Below are 24,389 nucleotides of genomic sequence, written 5' to 3'. Positions count from 1 at the left end.
TCCAGTTGTTAAAAGTTGTACATAAGTGCCCTCAAGTCCAATGTTCCCTCTAAGATCCACAGTGTTGTGAGCAGAAATTCTATGTTGTAAGCGAAAAAAGCTAGGATTAAAGTTGTGAGCATCACATTTGACCATCACGTAAATTAGTTTTTTTAGATGATTACTTCCATAACCTTGTAAAAATCTCAGAGTAAATTATTTCAAATTATATTTAAACTGTATTTTAAGAATAATTTAAACATTATGAGAGAAAACAGAATCAAGTCAAATTTCACCCGCTCCTTTCCTCTATATTGGCAGACCTGGCCTCCAGAGAACAGGTCTACCCACCCCTTTCCAGTATATTGGTAGACCCGGCTTCTGGAGAACAGGTCTACCCCCCACCCACCCCGGTGCACTATATTGGTAGATCTGGCCTCATACCGTCGCCCTGCACTGAGCCTTAGAAAACATACCAGCATGTGGGGACTCTTGCAGTCTACTTTGTTGTTGTTTTAAGTGAAATATGACAACCAGCATTACAGGTCAAGTATAACAGAGGAGGAACAATCGCTGTCAGAACCCTGCCTAACCTAACAAACAGGAAGTTGCTTAAATGCTATCAACCTGCCCAAGCTACTTATTTATTCAAATGTTTATATCCCACTTTTCCCTGTGACTCAAGGCAGTTTATAAATCATGCTGAAAAGCAGAATAGGGTTGTGCAAAATATATGTCTAATTTTTCCCCAGTTCCATTGTTGCCTATGAGCCCCATTATTGTCAATGAGCCCCATAGGCTATAATGGAGAATTGATCTGGGCATATCTGGGACTCTGTGGGGGCTATTTTTGTTAGGTAGAGGCATCAAATTTGCAGCATAGCTGCTGGTGCCTCTCCTAACCCCCCCCCCAAGTTTTAAAAAGATTGGACCAGGGGGTCTAATTCTATGGGCCCCAGAAGGAGGTGCCCCATCCTCCTTTGTTTCCAATGGAGGGGGGAGCTTTGTGTGCAGAATTATTTATTTATTTATTTATTCATTCATTCATTCATTTATTTATTTTTGATTTGATTTATATACTGCCCTCCCCAGATGGGTGATATGTAAACCCTTGAACTAGCAGCTAAAAGTTTGTGCTCCATCACCCCCTAGCACAGCTTAGAGACAACTATGGTCGCAACTGACTTATGGCAACCTCAGAAAGGGGCTTTCAAGGCCAGTGAAAAGCAAAGGTGAGTTGCCACTGCAGACTCTTCCTTGGTGGTCTCCAGTACAAATACTAACCCCGCTTAGCATCCAAGGTCTGACAAGTTTGGGCTATACCATGTCTCCTTCCTTCCCAATTGTTAAAATACACATTGGTAAAAGCAAACCCTCCCCCCCAAAAAACAGCCTAAAATGTTCCTTCCTAGATTTCTCTGCCACCTCTCATGCGCCCCCTCTTACATGGTGAAAGTGGCCTCCTAAATGCCAGTGTGGTAGCCTTAGCTTCACTGGCCAAAGACACTTGGGGTTGGCACAGCAGTGGGATCAACCAAGAGATATTTCAGGTTCATGAAGCTGGATGAGTACCATTCAGAACCTGCATGAGCTGGAACCAATTGTACAATTAGGCGGCTATACCCAAACTGGCTGAATGACATCTGGAGCTAGTACAGGGCTGCAGCCTACCATACCGGAGTTGGGGTCCTCAATATCAGGAAAATATATATCAGCAGTTATGCTCTAGACAAACAAATGGCAAGGGTGACCAAGACTCATGTACGGTTGCCAGCTCTGGGATGGGAAATACCTGCTGATTTAGGGGGTGGACCCTGAGGAGGGCAGGGTTTGGGATAGGGTTGCCAGACTCGTGGTCCAGGTGGAGGTCCCCCCAATTTTCAGGGCTGCAATACACTGCCAGCCAGCTGGCCAGCTGGGGAAGCCCCACCCCCAAACAGGGATGTTGCCAGGCAGTGCCTCCAATGCAGTGACATCAGCCGGAAGTGATATCATCATGTTGCCGATATCATGGATGACTTCTAGTTTTTGGGCAAACTCTATGGTTTTGGAGGCAAAAAAACCCATAGAGTTTGCCCAAAAACTAGAGCATCACTGCCCCCGCCCCCCGACATCAGCGACATGATGGCATCACTTCCAGGTGATGTCATTGTGCCATGCACACTTTGTGTATGCGGCAGAAGATCCTGGGCAGAACCCAGGAGCCCCCGCTGGATCACAGGTAGGACCTGGCAACCCTAGTTTGGGAAGGGACTTCAATGGGGCACAATGCCATAGAGCTTTAAATATTTTTATATGTATTTTAAGTGCTGTTTTTAATGTTTGAAATGTTTTAATGTTCACTGAACTGGGGACCCTGAGCTGGGTCAAAAGGCAGCCTAGAAATGCAATAAATCGATAAATTACCCCAGTAGTGATAAAACTTGTGGGTGGCAATTTTTATCAGGAATCCAGCATGAATGGAAATTGTTAAAAGCAGGGCTCTAGTCGGGGGGGAGCTCTCAGGTACGGAGCTCCGGAAGAGAACCTCTAGGGGGCGGGGCGGTCACGTGGTGAAGCCCCGCCCCCTTCTTTACCCCGCCCTCTGCTTCGATCCTCATTCCGTTTGGGAATGAGGATGAAGCAGGAGGGTAAGTAGCCGGGCCTTCTGACACACTTCCGGTGATGTCAGGGGGTGTGGCCTTCTGTCACTTCCGGTGATGTCAGGGGGCGTGGCATATGCAAATAAGTTATGCTAATGAGTTATGCTAATGAGCTCCGGCAGCTCTTTTTCTACAACAAGACCCCTGGTTAAAAGCCCCATCTGCCAGCAGTCATTCCGTTTCGAATCACTACACCCTGTAACTGCATTCAGTTTTTAAAAATTTGGAAAGATAATTACAGAATTATCCATAATGTGTACTTCTACCCTCAGAGTAGAATATTTGTGAAGTCTGCAGCTTAGCTGAAAGGATTATAATGGTGTAAAATAAGCTATAAGCAGCTGCTCTTTTCCTATATGAAGTGAGAACCATCTCTCATGACTGGCAACATTTTGATTTAAATTGTGCCATGCATTTTAACCCTGCCTTTTAGACAAATCCAACTTGTATAAACAAAAATGAGATCAAACTGGATTAAAAATATCATGGCAGTAAAAGCCCTGATAGAGGAATTGGTAGAAAGAAAACAAAGCATGCCATTGATGAAATTTGCTTTACTTAGACAGATCTGTGCACTTGTAATAGTGCTGGTCCTACTTTGTTTTGGGGAAGGAAAAGGGAATAGCTTTCTATCCTGGGTAAAATGCCCCCCCCCATTCTTGCTTTTAGAAAGGCAAACAGTAATACACCAAGAAGAGCTAGTCTCCTATGCTCAGATAAGGAAAGTGATACATAAGGTTTAAACTCACAAAGAATGTGATAGTTATGTAGCTGGCCTGGGCAGTCCAGGGATGGAGGAAAGAATTCTACACTGGCACCATACATTACTCAATAACCCAGAAAGATAGCCTCTCTGAATTTACAGACAACAGCCACCAGGAACCTCTAAGCTTAACCCCTCACCAACCTGAGATTAGAGATCCCCAGAATCTCAGTTGGCATGTGGGTTTTACACATTAGCAACTCTGTCCAGAGCTGCACAGTTAATCTTACACAGGTAGCACAATTGGTCAGCGGTTTAGGCTGAAGGATTTAGTTTGAAGTCCAGTTACACATCAAAACACTGCCTCAGAGTCAGACCATTGGCTCAGCTGCCTATAGTGGGCGGGTCTAAGCTGCTCTAAACAAAGCATTGGGTCTAAGCAAAGAGCCCGCGGAAATACAAATTAAATAAGCCAGGCTTCACTGCACAGCTCCGCCTCCTTTCCTCCTCTTCCTTCGGATAGTCGAACCCCTGCAGCACAGACCCTTCTCTGCCCTTCAGCAGCCTTGGAGGAGTCTTCCTGTGTGATGCCCACCCTCTCCTCTGCTGGGGGGGGGTCATCATAGTTTAGCAGCTGCTGCTGACCCCTGGTCATCTTCAGCTGGCTGGGGTTTGTTGATTATTTCCTCATTTACTGGCACCGCATTTCCAGCATCCATATTCCTCCCTCCACTGGTGTGCAGACTTCAGGACTCCAGGTAAGGGACCAAAGGGGCTTATGTGTGGGGGTAGTGTGGGGGGGTCCTCCAATGTTGGTGTCTCTTGTAAAATACAGCATAGGCTTCTCAGCAATGGCATCTTTGGAGCTTATTTGGCTGTAAGTAAGTGCTTTGGTTTGGGGGTGGATGGAGGTAGATTGGGGGCCCTTATGTCTAGTCATTCTGGCCACATGACCACAGAAACTTCTTCGGACAGCGCTGGTTCTTCGGCTTTGAAATGGAGATGAGCACCGCAACCCTAGAGTCGGATTCGACTAGCTTTTGAGCAAGGGAACCTTTGCCTTTACTAAGTGCTTTGGTTTGGGGGTGGATGGAGGTGAATTGGAGGCCCTTGTTCCAGTTCCACTAGTTGAGGGCTTTTCTGGTAGGAATTGCAAAGCTTATTTGGCTGTAAGTGCTTTGGTTTGGGGGTGGACTGGGGGCCCTTGTTTGGGGGTGGATGGGAGGGGGTTGATATTTCCACCGAATCTGCCTCCCTTGGTTTTGTTTCCCTTAGTTATACCTCTGTATTAAATGCATTTTTAAAATGATTGTATCAGTCTGGCCATTTTAAATACATATATAACTCTTGCATATTTTGTTCTTGGTAAATTGATCAGGTTACTAAACTGTTACAGTTCAGTTAACAAGGTTTTAAAAGAAATATATATGAGGAATATAGATCAATTAGTGTGTGATTATGTGCATTGTTTATCATGGTACTTAGTACTGGTTTTGACTAACTCTGCAAGATCAATTATTTGCAGCTCAATTAGGTAAGTTGGGCATTGTGCCTGTCAATAGGTGATGCATTTGCTGGCAAGTCTTTTTATTATTATTATTATAGTTTATATTCCGCCTTGCCACAAACTGGCTCAAGGCGGCTTTCTGCAGCATTAAGCAGAAAGACACATCTGTTTCTATAAGACTGGGGGGGGTGCTATTTCCACTGATTCTCCTTTCCTTGTATTTATTATTTAGAAGTATGAGAATGGCATGGCAGTACCACACAAACATATAGTGGTGGGCAGTGTTTCCTCTAAGCTAAGTTAATGTGAGCTAACTCACAGTTTTTTAACCTCCAGCTCACAGATTTTTGTCTTAGCTCAGGAAGAACGGCTCCAGAGCAAACTAATTTATGCGGCAGCCAAATTGCTCTCTCACAACTTTAATGGCAGTAGCTCACAAAGTAGACGTTTTGCTCACAAAACTCCACAGCTTAGAGGGAACATTGGTGGTGGGCCCCCTGAGAAAAACATGGGCCCCCTGAGCAAAACATTGTTAGCTACGGGCCTGATCCTAAGTGGCCAATGCATTCTACTTTGACATGTGCATCTCCCATTCATTTCACAGCACATAGTAATCCAAAAGGAATTAATTAGACACTTTTAAAAAAGGGTTCTGAAGTGGTTCTGCCAAAAAATAGTTATATAAAGAGGTTTGGATGTTTCTCATAGAAGGTCCACATGTTTAATGACGCTTCTTTAAAAGTTACTTTTATGTTAAATAAGCTGTTCAGTTACTACTTATATTGTGTTAATAGCTTCCTGTTGTATTATGCAAAATATACTTGCCAGATAGTGGGTCAGACAACACTTGTCCAGTACTTGTTCCAATATATATATCCAATTGTCAAATAGAGTGTCACACAATATTCAAACACCTATGTTGTTTCTTCTGTTGCAGATTCTTCTGTGATATTGTCACCTGTGGTTCAAAACATTACCAAGCTTTCTACTTAAGTGATCATTTTCATACTAAAGCCAAGATTTCCCCATGCTGATTTCCCCGCCTGTCAGTATCTCTTCACACAGCATAATGTGCAACAGACAAATATAATCCCATTTTGTTTTTTGCTATTAAATTTGTCTTCTATGTATAGTACATCAGGGGTGTCGAACACATTTGTTATGAGGGCCGGATCTGACATAAATGAGACCTTGTTGGGTCGGGCCATGTGTACAGGTCTTTGGCCACCCAAGCCAGTCCAGGAATGGGAGGGAATCCTGTACTTTTCAGTACATTAAACAACAAACCACGAGATGATCTATACCCCCTCTGGTTTTCAGAACAACTTGCCACCAGAACCTCTTTTCTCTAGTCCCTGCTCTTCCTAAGGGAGAGATTCAGCCCTTAGTTGGCATCTGGGACAGAACACATTAGCAACTCATTCCAGAGATGCACACTTTTTACCAAGGTAGCGTATGGGGTGAGCATTTAGGCCACAGGATTTAGCCTTGGAATTCAAGTACAACATCAGAAACCATTTAACAATCAGAAGAATCTTTATTCAGTACAGAGATTAGCATAGACTACCAGAGATTACAAAATAACAAAGGCTAGGGCTGTTTGCCTTAACTAAACATTAATAATTCATAGTTACCAAGTCAGAACATCCACAGTCCAGGATAGTCCAAGTACCAAGGGATTTTGAATAGAAATCCCATCCTTGCACACCATGTGCTCCAAGTCACAAAGCAACTCTTTGTCTCTCAAGAGGCAGCATTTTCAGGCGTCCAGACAATGACAAGAGAAGGAAGAGAGAGAACTAAGAGAGCAGCCAGAGCAAGCTCTCATTCCCATAGGGATCGATCAATTATAGCCCAATTCCAGTCACAATTAGCCGTGGCCATCAGCCAATTGTGAGTGGGCATGGGTGTGCCCAATTGTTGGTTGTCATAGCTGCGTGTGGGGATAGGCTAGTAGTTTGGGACCCCACCTGCAGTCATCTGACCCCAAACTCCAGCTACTTCATTTTGTACATGACTAGTTGCATGTGGGCCAGAAAGTGTAGCCATGAGGTCTGGCATTTGGCATGAAAATGTGAAAGAATGTGGGTTTATGGCATGGCTATTGAGGCCATGTGGCCCCCACCATTTGGCTTGCAACAGGAAACAAGACACAGCATGTTATCAAAAGACATCACTGGAGAAGGCATGTGGATATAGAAAACAGAAAGCAATTTTTCTATATACCATGTGTGTCATAAAATGTAATGCCAGGTCTCGGAGGTACACATTTTATAAAGGATACAAGCACAATTAAAGGTTTTTTTATACTTTATATGAAACAAGCTTAAAACACTAACATTCTTGCAACATTCTGTTTATTTAACAGTCTCTGGTAACTGATACCTCTTGCTCTGAATTATTGAATCAAAATGTCTGTGCTGTAGCAATCTTGAGTATGCTCTTCAGGCATGTATCTGTAAGCTGCAAAGCTACTTTTGATTTACTGACATTCATTACAGAAATCTCATGCTCAGTGTTCTGAGCCTAGGACCCAGGGGAAAACATGAAATGGCTGGGCATTGCAAGCTTTTGTACATAAATTGCTTTGTGTGATGGTCAAGAACATGAGAAGGCATCCTGACACAGACTGAGGGCTATATGTTTGTCTACAAAACCATAGTCTTCCCCAGAGAAATAACTACAACTCTTATGAGACAGTACAAGAACAGAGAGACAGCCATGTACTGTGGTCAGTATCAGCCTACTATCTGGGAAGTCAAAGTTCAAAATCCCTAGTCTACAAAGGAAATGTGCTGGGTGAACATGGTCTGGACACACACTCTCAGCCTAATCCACCTCACTGGCTTGTTGTTATTCCTCATCTAATTAGTACACAGTGCTTTCCTACTGAGAAAGACTGGATCATGAGGGCATGGCTACAGTGAAAAGGGGAAGGGAATCCAGTTGCACCCAGGAGAGCCCGGGAATAATAAGCCCAACAAAACACACTCTGTAGCAAGGAACACAAAAGCTCATACCTTGAATAAAACTTTATTGGTATTAAAGGTGTTATGTATTTCTCCCATGCGACTTGAATGTGACTGAGGCAGCTAAACAAATCAAGGCAGGAGGAAGGGGAGGAGCCTCAGCCAATGGAGTGGAAGAAAGGCTTGCTTTTGTCTCCTGTGCGATTGAGGCAGCCTATCCAGGAAGCAAGCTCTGGCTCGTTCCCTCCCTCCCCCTTGGAGAAGGATGGGGAAGAACCTCAGCCAGTACAGGGAACAGAAGCTTGCCTATCTGTAATGTATTCTATGTAATGCCAACTGAATACATGTGTGTATTGTGAACCTCCTCATTGAGAAGCTATGTTAAGCTTCGTCCTGGGCTAGGATGCAAATACAACCCATCGTATTGCTAGCCCAGGAAGCACTTAACCAATCACCAAGCAGCAAGCTCCCTGAGCGGGAAAGGCCGTGATTGGTCCTTATGTCTTCAACCTTATTGGTTGTTATGTGTACAGTGGGCGTGGCTATATTAGCCAGGAATGTTTAAAAGCAGGACAAGCTGCAATGTTAAAGCTGTTCTGGCTATCAGATTTTGATCCGTGTTAGAGTTGTGTGCGTTCTGAAGAGTAAAGTTGTGTTCTTGCTGAATCACTCTCTGACTGCTTTGTTAAGTGAGCGACTTAACACTATCTATCTCTCCTGTGCAATTGAGAGAGTCTGGTAAAACAAGCTGTGACACAGCAGCAGCAACAGAACTGGAGAAAGAAGCAGGAGACAGGCCAGTTCCTTGCGGGCTGGATAGGAGCCCTCCAAGGGCCTGATCCAGCCAGCCATCTGCATTTTTGACACCCTTGTAGTACATGTTTGATATTGTACCAGAGACTTCTTTTCCAATCCCCACCCACATTAAAGTTCAGTATTTCATTTCAATAGCTATAAAATATAGTGAGGAGGCAAGAAACACGACAAATATTTAACCAGGTAGTCACATAAAAGTATTTAACTTTTTATATTTTTTAAAATTAAAGCATTTTATGAAATACAAGTGGCCAAGTGCCTGTCATGCATCTCCAGTGTCTTTGTACTTCCTGGCCAGAACACTGGGAAGTGGGAGCAGGTTTACTGAACTGTTGGATAGAATAGGAGCTGCATTACATTCCCTTTATATCTTGGCATGTAAAAGAACAGAAACATAACATTTTTGAGATGCAAGCTGAATATGCATGGAATGTGGGGAGCATCCCAGAGACAACTAGTTCTACTGGTTTTCCTGTAGCTATTGTACAATCGTTTGTTTTCCATGCATAATTTCAGGTTCTACCACCAAGAATTTTTAAAAGTGCTTTTTCCTATCACTCCAGAGTTGCTACATCAGAGAAATGGTAATTTCTAGCTAATAAGGTGTCCCTAGCTCTTCAGCTATGGTAATACTATTTCTGGCCTGGTATTGCCAGATTACTCAGTGCCAATAATAATTCTTCTGGACAGCACTTTGCAAATGTCTGCAGAAAAGCAAGATTTTATTCCTGTTACTAACTTGGAGTAATCTTTCATGTGTGCCTTCAGTATGACTTGGCATAGTTTAGTACCATGTTTACTAAGAACATAACATGGAAGATCCCAGATCCACTGCTCAGCTGAAACAGAGATATCTCAGCCATAAATATCAATGGATATTTTCTTTCAAGAGTGAGAAAATGCAGCTGGGCTTCACAACTCTTTGGGATAGACTAATGGACAGGAGCCACAAATCCACACCCTAAGAAAGTAATGGTCAACCAAAAAAAACACTGCCCCCCAACTTCAAAAAAATGAAATACCTCATTTTGAACACAGTCAAAGCATGAAATTAAACATGTATATTCCTAGTAGAAATGTAAATGTGTGGGAAAGTTTGAAACTTTGTGAAATCCCCAGCTTTCCCCTAGCTTTCTTTTAAAAAGGAGAAATTTTGTGCTACGCACTACTTATTTTCTTGCCTCATCTAAAACTACTTTACTACTCAAAGAAAATAACTGTAACTTTAGCATATGGAATAGTAGTTTGTTTGTTTATTTGTCCCGTTTAATTTCCTAATTGCAAATACACCCATTGTTAAAGCAGCAAGCCTAATCTTTGTTTTTGTTATTTGGTAAAATAGAAAAAAAGTAAATAGATTTACAAAGCCTGTAACACTGATGTACTAGATGTGAAAGGTGGGATGTGTAAACTCACCACAAGCCACAGTCCTTCTTTCAAACTAGTTCTAACTTTATGAAAATGGAAATATCACATTTTGAATTTTTAGTCCAGTTCCTTGGACTTCAGAGGACTGAAGCCAGTTCGAGAGAGCCAGTTTGGTGTAGTGGTTAACTGCGCGTACTCTAATCTGGGAGAACCGGGTTTGATTCCCCACTCCACTCCTCCACTTGCACCTGGCTGGATGACCTTGGGCAAGCCATAGTTCTGTCAGAGCTGTTCTCTGTCTCAAGTACCTCATATGGGGAAGAGGGGAAGGGAAAGGAGTTTGTCAGCCACTCTGAGACTCCAAGTGAACTGCGGGGTATAAATCCAATCTCTTCTTCTTCTTCTTGAAGACTGTATAGGCTGAAGAGAATGTCTCTATTCCTTGATGTTTCTTGGGTTGCCTTGCAAAGTTTCAGAGATTTTATTTAAAATGAATGATAGATGGGATTCTTTCATATCCTGCAGAATAATCCAAAGCAAGAGAGAATGTCTGAGACTCATCATTTTTATTACTTCATCATTTGTAAGAAGCAGAAATTGTGAAGAGCCACTTTTAACTGGTGTTTTCAGAGAGTGTACAAGGATATTAGTAAATCTAGTCACAGGAATAAAAATACAAGGGTTCTGTTTAGATCTTTAATAGCTCCTACATGTTTCCCATCAGGAGGGAATACAAAACATTTAGAGATTTAGGCTCAACGTTCCTCAATTTTAATGCTTTTGCCCCATTAAGCTTAAATGGCAAGTAACAGCAGGAGATCCTCTTACCCATTACACTTAGTTTGGGTTATATGCAATGCTAGTACAGCTATAACATTCAAATTGTCCCTTTCTAAGAAAAGCCAGGGGCTGATAACTATAGGTGCTTGTCAAAGACTGTTTTCTGACAGCTGAACTAGTCATGCCTGCTGAACAGAAAAAGAAAATGGAAAATGACAGACCATTTTGTCTAGTCATTCCAACTCTGAAAATATTACTGGAGAATGAACTTGAGTGTTTGTGAGACCATAAAAATATACTGAAGAAACTGAGGGCTGGAAGGGATGCAATAAGCTTACTACACCAGTTATTCAATACACAGAAGTTAGGGTTGTGCCAATAGCCAACCCATGACTTTCCTCCCACAAAGATACCAGTACCTGTTACCAACTTTATCCTGATCCCACTACCTCCCAAGTCTGCTTGACTTTCCAAATAAGAGAAGACAAGGAGCTTCAAAATAATGGCTCGAAACAGCAGCCAGTTTAACATGCAGTATGATGAAGAGTTCTGGAGAACTCAAAAGTTTGCACACGCTTTTGTGTAATTTTGTTTGGTATTAATAAAGGACATCACATGAATTTTGTATTTTGGGGGGGGATCCTGGGGGGGGGGAAATCCTGAGGGATTTTCACAAACAGGGTGTGAAGCTAGTATATGAAAATATATCCTGGTGTGTAACATACACAGGGCTTTGCCTTAGATTTGATATTTACATTCAAAACCACATTCAAAACATTTAAAAAGATTTAGGTGGACACTTACTGAATAAAACATTTTAATTCGTGGGTGGCCATTGGGTTTTGTTCATTTAGTTTTTTTTAAAAAATGTGTGTTTATGTTGGATTTTAATTTAGTTTTTGATTCTTTGGCTTGTATAGTTAATTGTAAGCCATTCTGAAATTCAGTTTGAGGCAGTTGCACACTAAACATCCTTTAAATAAAATGTCATTAATGAATGAACAATAAATTACACTCAGATCTAGAGACAAAGATTGTTGGAGGACTGGATTCAAATGATACCTACAAAGATATGAAAGAACCTACATTCTAGGTGTGGTGTGAGGAGTAAGTGGAACAAGTATACCAAATTATATAACCACAGTGTGGATAGAATGTCAGACTAGGATTTGGGAGACCCAGTTTCAAATTCCCCCTCTGCCATGGAAGCTTTCTGGGTGACCTTGGGCCAGTCATACACTCTCAGTATAACCTGCCTCACAGGATTGTTGTGAGGATAAAAGGGGGGAGAGGACAATGTAAGCCATTTTGCATTCCCATTGGGGAGAAAAGAGGGGTATAAGTAAAGTCAGTAAATAAATAAAATCAATAAACCACCAAATATAAAAGAGGGAAGTGTGAACAATCTGGACAGTCAGTTTACACACATTTTTATATGGCTCTTCTCGAACCATCAGTGGATCTTCTTCAACTGACAAGATACACCTTCCAAAGGAATGAAAAGTACAAATTCTATATAAAGGATTGACCATCTTCTTACAAAAACACCAAACGGGATATAAATGGCTGATACCCGAAGGGCTGATGTTCAAGTTTAAAGATAAAAGGGAAAAAATTGACTATCTTTAAAGCTCAAGAATTTTTGAAAAGGCACGCCAGTAAAGAAGAAGGAGCAGAGCTAGCCAAGTGGATGTCAACATTAAGCGTGGAAGACAGCAGCTCAGAGGGAGAGGTGAAAGACGATGAAGTTGAAGGAGCGACTGGACTAAAATATAACCTGAGGGAGAAAAAAAAGGAAAGGACCCCAAAGTTTTGTCTTTTTTATCGGATTATACTTTGGAAGAAAATTTTCTCAGAAGGACATTACTAACAAATTAAACACCTTGTTTAACATTGACCGGCAGAAGGACGTCTGAAGATGGACATTATGGACTTGGAGTTTTGAATACTAACAGATTAACTTTACTAATATAATAACACCACTCATCCTTTTCTTTATCCCGCTATATACCCACCCCCTTTTTTTTCTTGAATTTAAATGAAATATCTCTCCTTTTTAGGAGAGGGAATAAAGCTTTCAAAAAAAGAAAAGAAAAGAAAAGAAAAGTACAAATTCTAAACAACAGGTTTGCTTCATGCAATCTACACTTTTAGAGGCCAATATGAGTTTTCAAAAAATCTTTGTATCCCCTTCCATGGAAGAAAGACAGGATTGTGAACCTCCAAGTGAGACCAGGAGATATCCTGGTGTTACAACTGATCTTCAGACTGCAGAGATCAGTTCTCCTAGAGAAAATGGCTGCATTGGAGGGTGGGTTGTACAGCATTATACTCCCCTGAGGTACTGCCCCTCCCCAGACTCCACTCCCCAAATCTCCAAAAAGTTGGCAATGCTATAGAGAGCAAGTCAACCAGCCAGTGAGCATTTTGCAACTGTTCTGACTGAATAAATAGGCTCAGTTGTGCCTGATTACATCCCAGCTGGGGGCACCTCCATGAATTGAGTCTTTTTAAAAAATATGCTAGGATTAGACTTCAAAATCCTCATGTCACTGATTGTCTGGCAGGGTATCCCAGCAGGACTGCCACGGAGATGCTGCATCTCCTAACCAGGGAGCCTACGCCACCAGCTCCAGAACACACAACAAACAGACATTGCATGGTGAGTCTTAATTGTGGGCTGCTTTTCAAACTGCCAGATCCCCTCTCTAATCTGCGACTAAAACATGAAGTCAGTGATCTGTGGCTGTTACATTCTGAAATGGATATAGAGAGGAAGCGGCATGAGCAGCCTGTGGCCAAAGATGAGGGTGGCGTATTTTTTTTAAAAAAAGAGATACACATTAATCCCCTAAGATTATTATTACAGTTGTGTAAGAAAATTACCAGGGCCACCAGCTGCATAATTAAAAAGCTAGCCACGCTAATTTCCCCCCATCAACAATCTTTTATTGAATGGCAGATTTCCCTTGGAAAAATAACTTACAACATGCTTCAGCAGTCTGCAAGCCAAGTAAATCCTGCTACTATTTTTAGGGATTTAAAACCAAGGCTTCAGCAGTGCACTGGTGGCTGGAATAAGAAGATTTTGCAAGTGTGGAGGGATTAACCCTCAAAGCAGTTGCATGACAAAGCAATATATCTGCCATAGAGAATGCAAGAGAAAACAAATAATCTAGTGTCTGTGTCTGTGTGTAAAGTGCCATCAAGTCACAGCTGATTTATGGTAACCCCACAGGGTTTTCAGGGCAAGTGTTTAAACAGAAAGGGTTTGCCATTGCCTTCCACTGCAGAGTCTTCCTTGGGCGTCTCCCATCCAAGTATCGACTCTGCTAGCTTCTGAGATCCGACAATACTGGGCTGCACTATACCATTCCATATCCTGATAATTTACTACATATTCCAATTCACCCCTTTTATTAAAACAAGAAAAGGCAACCTTTTAACTACTGCCTGGAATGAGCACCTTCAGTATACATTTGGAAGTTTTTCAGTCCCAGGTCTCAGAAACGTTTCACTGTCTGGTAAAGTGTAAATCAAGAGGAAACAGAATGGAGAGTGTGCTGTGCTAGAAATGAGCACACAATTTACTGGAGCAGGTCAGACCAGTTGGAGTTATGCAACTTCCCTAAAATCACTGGGAATAGTCCCTGTATGGCCTGTCTCCGCCCTGCCCCCCAACTCCTGCCATTCATTAACACTGCGCACTTCAGGCTAATCCTCGGATGTGCCACTGAGTCCTAAAGGCTCATCTCTTCCTGCACAGCAATGTGGCTAATTAAGCACACTGATGAAAGAACCTGTGATTCCTTAACTGTGGTATTTCAACTTGCCACATTCTCTGCAAATTCACCACAGGTTTGCAAAGATATAATACTTCTGAGAGCTTAATGTAGCCTTTCCTTTGTTGCGGCACCAACAGCTCTTCACATTTTACAGAAATGGAGCTGAATCTGAGAGCACATCTGTTCCAGCCTTTTAAGAGATCTGTCTAGTGTTAGGGAGGCACCTGATAACTGCCGGCATTTGCATTCATTCTGGGAATGCATTCTGATAATAGCTAACCAGTCCCTGTTCCTACAAAATTCAATTCAGCATCCTACAGGCATAGTATGGGATGCACAAAGAGTCCTCATCACCATGGCCAGAAAGATGTGTGTCCCCCAACTTTTAAACATCAAGTCTGATGAAGGCCCATTACACATGCACATCTTACCACAAATTTCCAGAGCAGTAAATCTTTAATCTTGACTTTGGATTCTGTGCCCGCCTTATGCACCATTACTTTTCCTCCAGTGTATTTATTCTGCAATAAAAAATTCACACTTTTCTAAATTGGGGTGTAATGTCACTTGTGACATGTGTGGGTTGTTAGCCAAATTGCCTTGAATTATCAATTAGTCTAGGGGAGGTTAAGATTATTAATTGGCAATAGGCAAATTAGGGTACACACCAATGTATACAGAAGTCCCACCTTTGCTGTAAGTATCAGAACAGACACAGAGACTGTATTCAGTAAAATATAATGTCTTTTTACTGGATATGTATCATTCAACCAATACACAAACACACACACATTTATAATTATTCTCAGAAATAAAGATAGATCCTTAACACAGTTGCATTAGCAGGACATTCGTTGGTTGGGTAATATTTACCTGTCCTCATTGATTGAGCCGTTCCAATGGAAGAATGGAGGGGTTTAGAAATAGAAAATGGGGAACACGTGCTCTGAACTGGTAGAATCACGTGGACTCTAGCTGCAGATCTAGAGTTTAAAGATGGAGGTAGGGTATGTGGATAGCAAGCTGGACTTATAGGGTTAAAACTTCGATAGGGGTCGTGGAGAGGGTAAGAGAGCAACCATGTGGTTGGTCAGCATATTTTATAACATGGCGTGAGGGGGCTGGCTAGGCTGGCCACATCCCCCTGTGACACCTTCTGTTAGTCCGTCCCATAAAACATACTATTGGCTGGCTGGAAGAGGGGAGGGGGACTAAGGAGTGGTCAATATTGAGAGCTAGAAACTTAGACTGAGGACTGGCACCTGGATGAAGGATGATTGAATCATCAGGCTAGGGCTATTGTCTTTTGATGGCCCTAGCCGGCTGGCTGATGGCTGAGCAATTAGTTGCTAAGCAACTATTATTGGAGTCTCAGAGCTACGTGCAGCTTAGCAGGTTTGGAAGGGGGGGGCTGCCTACATATGCTTGAACAAACTCCTAATGGAGTTTGAAGTTCTCTGTCCTCGTGCCTTTGTCTGAGGCTTTGTACAGGCTTATGGAACTGCTTCATTTCACAGCAGGTCAGATGTCTGGTGACTCTGGACTATCACTGTGGCAGCAACACTAAAGGAAGGTGTCCCTCTTTCAGGTGTGCAGTCTCAACAGGTATTCCCAGGTCTCCATGTTATACAGTCCCTTTGCACAGTTCATATTCCATAAAAACACATTGATAGGCTTGCAGGACAACAGGGTGATGTTCACAGTTCCTAAAAAATCTACACATTTGCCCTATCGCAGCTGTGCAATAGCATCCAGCAAGCACTTTCCATTTAAATTCTTGTGGTTCAGGTTTTACACATGCATTTTAGCATTAGCTCATTGAATGAAAGGGAACAGAAAGGAATGCAGGGACAGGGGGAAAACCCGAAGTTGAAATTGACAAGACTTTTTTTGAAACCGAGGTGCAGCTACAAAGCCCCATTTTCCATATCGTGGAGCACCTGCGCATAATAAACAACATGAAAATGTGCAGAGTGGGCAGAATGACCTCTATGTAGGCAGGGGAGTGACCTTTGAGGGGTGGCAAAAGGGCAACAGGGAATCTGTACATTTTTAAATGATCCAACTTGGCTTCTCTTATTTTCTTACAGTCAGAAGGCAAGGCCAAGCTCAGACTAGGTGAAGGCCAGAATTGGGAGAGGTTACAAGGCAGCCCGGAACAGCAAGGGGAAAGAGCAGGGCAGGGAGACAGGCAGCAGGGAGAAAGAGCAGGAAGGGCTTCCCTTTCCTGTTATAGCCTCCCAGGTAGAGCAGGTGGAAGGGGATTGGATGTGGGCCAGGTTTGGATGGTGCCAGGGAATCCCATAAAAGGGAAGGCATCACTTTCTGAGGGCGGGGAGGGCACAGGGCTGAACCTGGCCCAGGCCCTCACTTAGCAATCTATATGAAATTAGTCCAATATGAAATTATTTATATTACCCAAAACTACCTGCCATCAACAATGATTAATCATGAGGTTTTAAAAACACTTTTTTCACTTGTAGTAGTCTGAATCTCAAAGAAAGAGGACTCTATAAGATGAGAGAAAAGATGTCATGAACTCCTTCACTGAGACTTTTTTTTTCTTCAGACCTATTCTGTGAGGTAGGTTGGCCTGAGGGCTTGTGACTGGCCCAGGATCACATAGAGAGCTTCATGGCTAAGTGTGGATTTGAACTCTGGTGTCCCCAAGTCTTAGACCCACACTCTAACAACTATACCACTCATATACTGGATACTTAGTATCAGGGGTCATTTCATAGAAAAAGACCTAGGGGGACTCATTAGCATAACTCATTAGCATATGCCACACCCCCTGACATCACCAGTAGTGTGTCCTCCCCACAGCCAGCGGTGACCTCCAGCGGGCACCAGCAGGGAGCTCCAGGCCCCGCCCTCCCACACCTCACCCAGGGGGATGGCGTCCCCCCGCGTCCCCCCCCCAATGACCCCTGCTTAGTATGAAATTTCACATGAATCTCAGAATCCAGAGTAAATACTGGCTGCTCAGATACCCTGACCTGAAAATATGAGAGCATTTGTTTGGTTGAAGTAGTGTACAGGACAGCAGAATCACCTCTGTTTCCATAGGTTTATATCTCTGCTTTCCCATGTACAAATATACAGAGACAAATAAAAATGGCTGAAGACAGAAATAGTCCCATCTCCTCCATTTCCTTTTATCTAAATAGGGCTGTGCACCCTATGTTCCTGTTCCCTGCTGCTGCTTGGAGATACAGTGTGGAAGAATGATTTGGTTTTTTTAAAATATTAAAATTAAAATAACTCACTGGCACCACCCATGTGATGGTATCACTTCTGGGGAATACTCAGAACTGCAATGGTAGTTCTAGGAATTGCCAGAAACTCTGTGGGAAAACCACTGAGTTTCTGGTGAGTCATAGAATTACCACTGTCACTTCTGGGTTTTCCCTGGAAATGCTTCAGAAAAAGATCCCAGTGAAGGAAAACTGTATCCTAACTGCACTCAATTAATTTTTAAATATTAAAGTGAACAGAATACAAAAATTATTCGTGAAGTACAAAATACATAAGATGAGTACAAAATATATACAGGTATTCAACAGTTATTAGTTGTTGTATTGGTTGTTAATGATAATCTCTGGAATGTTCAACCGTTTCAAAAGATATCTTCTTCTGAACAGATGAAGGAAAATGAAGAACATGTGATGTCTCAGATCACTTTTTCAACTGGTACATTTCAAGAAATACATGATTTTCTTCTATGTGTCAAAACATTTGTTAGCAAATGTGCTTTTGAATGTATTATTTGTGTTTTGCTGATACTATGTCTGTAATTGTCTCTGCATTTGTGCATGTGGGGCTTGGGAAATGCTGTGTGTTTGTGCTTGCTTTGCATCTCATGATTGCACCTGGACCAGCAGGGTCTGCCCTGCCTATGCAAATGGACACATGCATACCCACTCCTGCCCCAGCATGCTTTGGGACAAAGAAGACATTCTCCATTAAGCCCAGCCTGGATAGGCTTGGAAAACAACAAGGAGCCCACCATTACAGATCTCCTGGAATAGCACATAACCCCACCTATCTGGTTTGGAATTACAAAAGACAACATCCTGTTATTGCCTTCTTGGATCAAGCCAACATCTGCAAGTCAAAGGTTGCTGTGGGAATGCAACTTTGACACCTTGCCACATGGCTCCCATTGAAGTTAGGGTTAGAATTTGAATATCGCCCCACTGCCCTCTAGGTAGAGCGTCACGACCCTCCAACCTATAGGTATAGAGAAGGGGACGGATTGTAGGTGTAGATTGGCCTTATGCCAACCCCCAAAACTAGGTTTTAAAAGAAGAAACACAGCCTTTGTTTCTAGTTAGTTAGAAGTTAGGGTGTCTTAGCTAACCATTCCCCTTATTGCTTTCACTGTTGCAACTTAAGTCTACTGCAGGTGATTCTTAAGTGTTCTCTGGAATCGCGACCAGAGAACCCACACGTGTTTGGCTGGACCATTCAGTGTGTTTTTAGAGTCCCTAAAGTTAGTACTTTTGTTCCCATTCCTTCTGCTGAGAAGAATTACTTCTCGCCTAGAATTCAGATAAGTATTAACGCTACCCTTCTGTGTCTTACCTCATTGTTTGTCTGAAGTTATTATTTTTATTACTGATTGTTTTCTGTATCTACTGTGAACTAAAGGAACTGAATGTATGTGTGAATGCATCTATTTTGTGTGCTTGAAATCAACTATATTTAGTAAAGACAACATTTATTCATTAAACATCAGTGTGTTGTCTCACGTCCTGGGAAATTTAGAGAGTCCATTCTGAATCTGCCCTCTGGATACACGGGTAAAACGAACTCAACCGCCCACTGCCATACATAAGACAGAGTTGGACCACGGAACAATCTTCATTAGGAGGAGTTCCGGTATCACATTACTGAGAGGAAGTTCCTGATGATTCTACACAGGGCAAAATGCTGTAAGATTGGATTTATATCCCACCCTTCACTATCCAAAGGTGTCTCAGAGCGGCTTACAAACTTCTTTCCCTTCCCCTCCCCACAACAGACACCCTGCGAGGTAGGTGGGGCTGAGAGAGCTCTTGACAGAAACTGCTCTTTTTCAAGAACAGCTCTTATCAGAACTATGGCTTGCCCAAAGTCACCCAGCCAGGTGCAAGTGGAGGAGTGGAGAATCAAACCCAGCTCTCCCAGACTAGAGTCCGCGCACTTAACCACTACACTAAACTGGCATTAAAGTTGTGAATGAGCGATTTGGCTACTGCATAAAATAGTTTGCTCTGGAGCCATCCTTCCTGAGCTAAGACAAAAATGTGTGAGCTGGAGGCTAAAAAACTGTGAGCTAGCTCACACTAACTCAGCTTTGAGGGAACACTGCATGACACTGCTGTAGGTTTTATCATAGAGATTCCAATGACTCCTAAAGTGGTGTGTTGTTACATCCAAACTTGCCCCAGAAATGATGTCATGATGTTGATATGACAGCAATTTCCCCCTCATATTTTCTCCTGCCAAGTAACTGTGGGCATTGGGAGGCTACCAGCAGGATGTTAATTTGGTTCCCTTAAGCAGGAGGCTTCCTCCGGTAACGCAACTGTCACAGGATACCTGACAATCCTACTTGAAAGGCAGATCTTAACTGGCGACCTAGACAGTATGGAAGGAATTGTTCCCCCAAACAGATGGGTAGCCAGTTATGCATGAGCTCTGCTTCAAAATGTTGTGGATATTTCAGCCTTTTAAGTTCTGAAAGTACCCATGTGCACAGAACATTACACACAGAAAGTAAATCAGGGATGTAGAATTTTAGTTGCTTTGGCAGCACAAAGTAAAGGATTAGAAACAGCCACTAAGAATTTTTTTTTGAGAAAAATCATCCTCCAGTGTCCACAGAATTGCTAGAATGAGTGCATGGTTGCCTCCCCTCCAGCAGTGCTCTGGCCATTGCCATCTGCCCAGCAGCTGATCATAGAATCCCTAAAGTCCTATTTGTCACTTGGTCCAGACACAAATGCTCAGGAGTCACTGTCAGCTAGTGCACAGGAGAAAATTAAGTGGTCACAAGGGGAAAGGGGGGTCATAAAAGTGGTCATGCTGGTGCTAAATTATTGGTTCACAAACCTTTTATGATTTAGCTTAATTATATTTCTCTGGATGGGGTGTATATATTTTGGCTGATAAACACAAAAAACCTTCAGGATGGGGATGTCTAAAATTGAAATGCAAACTGCAGTGACACAGACCATACTGGAGTGAAGCACTACAGAATATGACCCACAGTAGTTTTAATCAGAGGGGGGAGAGAGTGAAGAAGAGAAACATCATGCCATAGATGCTGTTTTCTGGAAGAAACCCAGGCCCTCTAAAATATGCTGGCTTCTCTTCTGTTAAAATGATTGCCAAAGTCTATATGCACTGCAAATTGAAAGGCAATGTGGCTTGATCACTTAGTCCTTTCAATTAATATTTTTTTTTACAGTTTAGGACACATCAGCAGAATATTTCTCAAGATGATATAATTTCCACTTAAGATTTGTTCTAAAGGCAAATGTACTCCCCCTACAGTGTCAAATACACAATACATACAGTTGAAAAAGCTGTTGAATATCTTTTTGATTTGTTGTCAACATATCTCTTCAAACAATCCCTTCATATTAATATGAAGGCCCCAAGAATATTGGGCTTATGTATGTGGATACGTAACGCACACACGCTCAGTGAACTTCCATGCTACTTCACAAACCCAAATCAAATTGGAGCATATGGCAAGCTTTCCAGTTGCTGCATTGCATGCTCATATTCCACTTTTATAAGGCATTTGAACCCAGATGTTTTAACACAGTGCCAGCCTTACAGACAGGTGGGAAAAATTCTGGGACTAAGGCAATTGCACTCATGGAACAACGTCATAGTGAGGGCCTAACAACATGGTCCAGGTCTCTCCTGGGATCTGCCAAGCAGACATGTACTGGGAGTTCCTGGATGAAACTTAGATTCTCAAATGTGTAGTGACTGGTTTAGATCAAGACCATGGTGTGCAGGGAGAGAGAGGTCTTCAGCCTCCCCTCATGCCATCTTCCCGATCTAAAATGGTCCCATTGGGGAAACCTCTGTTTAGCCCATCAGTACATGGAAATTCCCCTAATGAGGAAATGATTCCCCAGGCTTGTTTCAGGTCAGAAAAATGGTCCACTTAAGCCCCTTCTCCCCAAGTGCCATGATCACAGTCTGAATCAGCCTCTACACATCTAAGAATCTAAGTCTCAACCAAGAATCCGGAGTGCACATCTGCTTGACAGGACTTGAGATGGACCCAGGAACTATCATCTAGTCTGATAATAAGGTAGACAATTGGTCCATTTAGCTCAGTATTGTCCAAAATCATGTCATATATGGCCCCAAACAGCTGTTAATGATTGGCTCACAATTAACTCAATAAGTCCTTAGGGACTCATAGGGCAACAAAAGTACGGTTAGTCCCAGAAAGCTATATTAGTCCCAGAGGAGATGTTGATTAATAGAACCAGAAAGGTTACAGGGTAGGAGAGACTGAATCAGCTGTTAGTTCTCCCAGATGTGACCTGGCAACCCTTGTCCGAGTGCCATCAGTGAGACCCCTGTGGACATCTCCCATGTATGGGTGCTAAGCATGAAAGCTTGTTCTTGCTTTAGAAAGTCATTGTGGTCTTATTTTTGGATTGATATTAGGAAGCCATAGTATGTCACATAGCTTCCATCACTATTTCTCTGAAGTCAGAATACATTAGTTCAGGTCAATAATATCAGCAATCCCATGGGACGAAATTACTTAAATGTCTGTGGCTGGTAATGACAATTACATTGCCTGCCTCTGGGGAATTGACAGCACAGAACCAAGCAACCCAGGAAGAGATCTGTGTGAGTGAAGCAGCAGAGAACTCTGAAGGTATTGACTGATTCAGATGCATCCTGTGATAATGTTACTGTTTTAGCTGCCTCTGAAAACAAACACAGAGAAAGCATCTTTTGGATGATCAAAACACTGAAATACTCTAATTATTAGTGTCCCGACAAAGATTGGCTGCTTAAGTCTTAGCTCTGCTGCCATAATTTTAAGCTTTTCCAAAGAGCAACAGGAAAAGACAAGAGAAAAGTGATTGATTAGTAATGAGTAAAATGTAATGGTAATCGATGTGAATTCCAATATGTAGACAAATACACATTTTTGTCTACGTTAGCCAAATCATATTCCAGGGTATTTCCCTATGCAGATTAGTAAATGCAAATCAAGTAATACTTTTATGGGCATTTCCTATGTTATGGTACTCCCTTTTCTATATATTCTAAGAAGGGCAATCTCTTTAGAAAATTATTATAATGAACTGGGTTATTTAGTACTTTATGGTACTATTGGACCTCAGCCAATAGTATGCGAAGTTTTAGTAATTTCTTTGCATGAACCAACAGCTTTCAGGTGGAAGATTTTGTCTGAAGGAAAGGGACTGAAGGGAAGAAATCTCAAGGATCCACCTAATCAATAAGATGAATTACAGATAGTGCTGCTGTTCTTATTTGTTCAATTAACTGTTGAAGGACATGCTTGCTCTATGTACTAAAACTCCTGTGGCACTTTGGCAGTGTTAAGCGATTCACAAAAGGACATGATTTTTTGTATCTTAGGACTCAGATGTTCTTCCACTAAAAATAGAACAGAAAGTAATCGTTTGTAGTGTTTGGGCAACTGAGAAAGGGATTGCATTTTTAAAGGAGCAGAATGATTACTGCAGGAAATGCATATTTGCCTATTTTGTTTTATTTTTTATTGTGTTTGCAATAGTTTATGTGTAAATATCCTAAACTAATTAAAGCTCAGTTTATAAACTGAGCCTGCCTTGGTGGGGAGGGTGGGGTATAAATTGAATGAATGAATAAATTAAAAAAAAGAAACTGGCACTGTGCATCCATGATCAGGTTTGCTTTGAGACCATGATGTTTTGTCCCAACTGTTAGTTACACATTATAGTAGGTGAAGTAACATACCCATAATAATAGAAATATCCATGAATAACCCTAAAAATTATGGGTTCGGTGCAACCTATAGATTTGAAACAGGAGAGGAAGAAGTTCACTTATGCATACTTTTTGGCATTCACTCACTAGCAAAGGGAAGTCCTGCCTTACCAAATTTTACAGTTCTTTGCAGAAGTGAACAAGCATGTAGATGAAGGTGACCCAGCAGGCATTATATACTTGGATTTTCAAAAGGCTTTTGACATGGCATCCCACCAAAGACTCTTGACTAGACTTAGCAGTCACAGGATCAGATGACAGGTTCTTTTATGGATAAAAAATTGGTTAAATGACAGGAAGTTGTAGTGTAGTGTAAATGAAATTATCACATGGCATTGTGTGTGGAATAGCTAGGAGATCCCTGGGGAACTGTTTGACTACTGAAGCTGTAGCTATTTTTTTAGCACCACTTAGGTGGTGAGGTATGCTTATTTTTAGGCTGAGTGCTGTGACTTGCCTAAAGTCACCCAGCTAGTTTCAAGTGGGGAAGTAGGGAATTGAACCTGGTTCTCCAGATTAGAATCTGCCACTCTTAACCACTACACCAACCTGGCTCTCGTAGTGTAGTGTCTTTAGTGTAGTGGCCAAGCTTGCAGATGACTCAAAATTATTCAGAATGGTGAAAACCCAGGATGACTGTGGAGAGCTCCAGGAGGATTTCCACAAACTAGGTGAGTAGGCAACAATGTGACAACTGAACTTCAATGTTAGTAAGCATAAGGTGAAGCACATTAGAACAAAAAAATCCAACTACAAGTATAGGCTAATGGATCTGAACTTGCTGAGCCTGAGAGGGAAAGAGTCATAGTAGAT

The sequence above is a fragment of the Gekko japonicus genome, unplaced genomic scaffold, assembly GCF_001447785.1.
Source record: "Gekko japonicus isolate JY-2015 unplaced genomic scaffold, Gekko_japonicus_V1.1 scaffold686, whole genome shotgun sequence".
In the NCBI taxonomy this organism is placed as follows: Eukaryota; Metazoa; Chordata; class Lepidosauria; order Squamata; family Gekkonidae; genus Gekko; species Gekko japonicus.
This window is presented reverse-complemented; position numbering follows the sequence as displayed.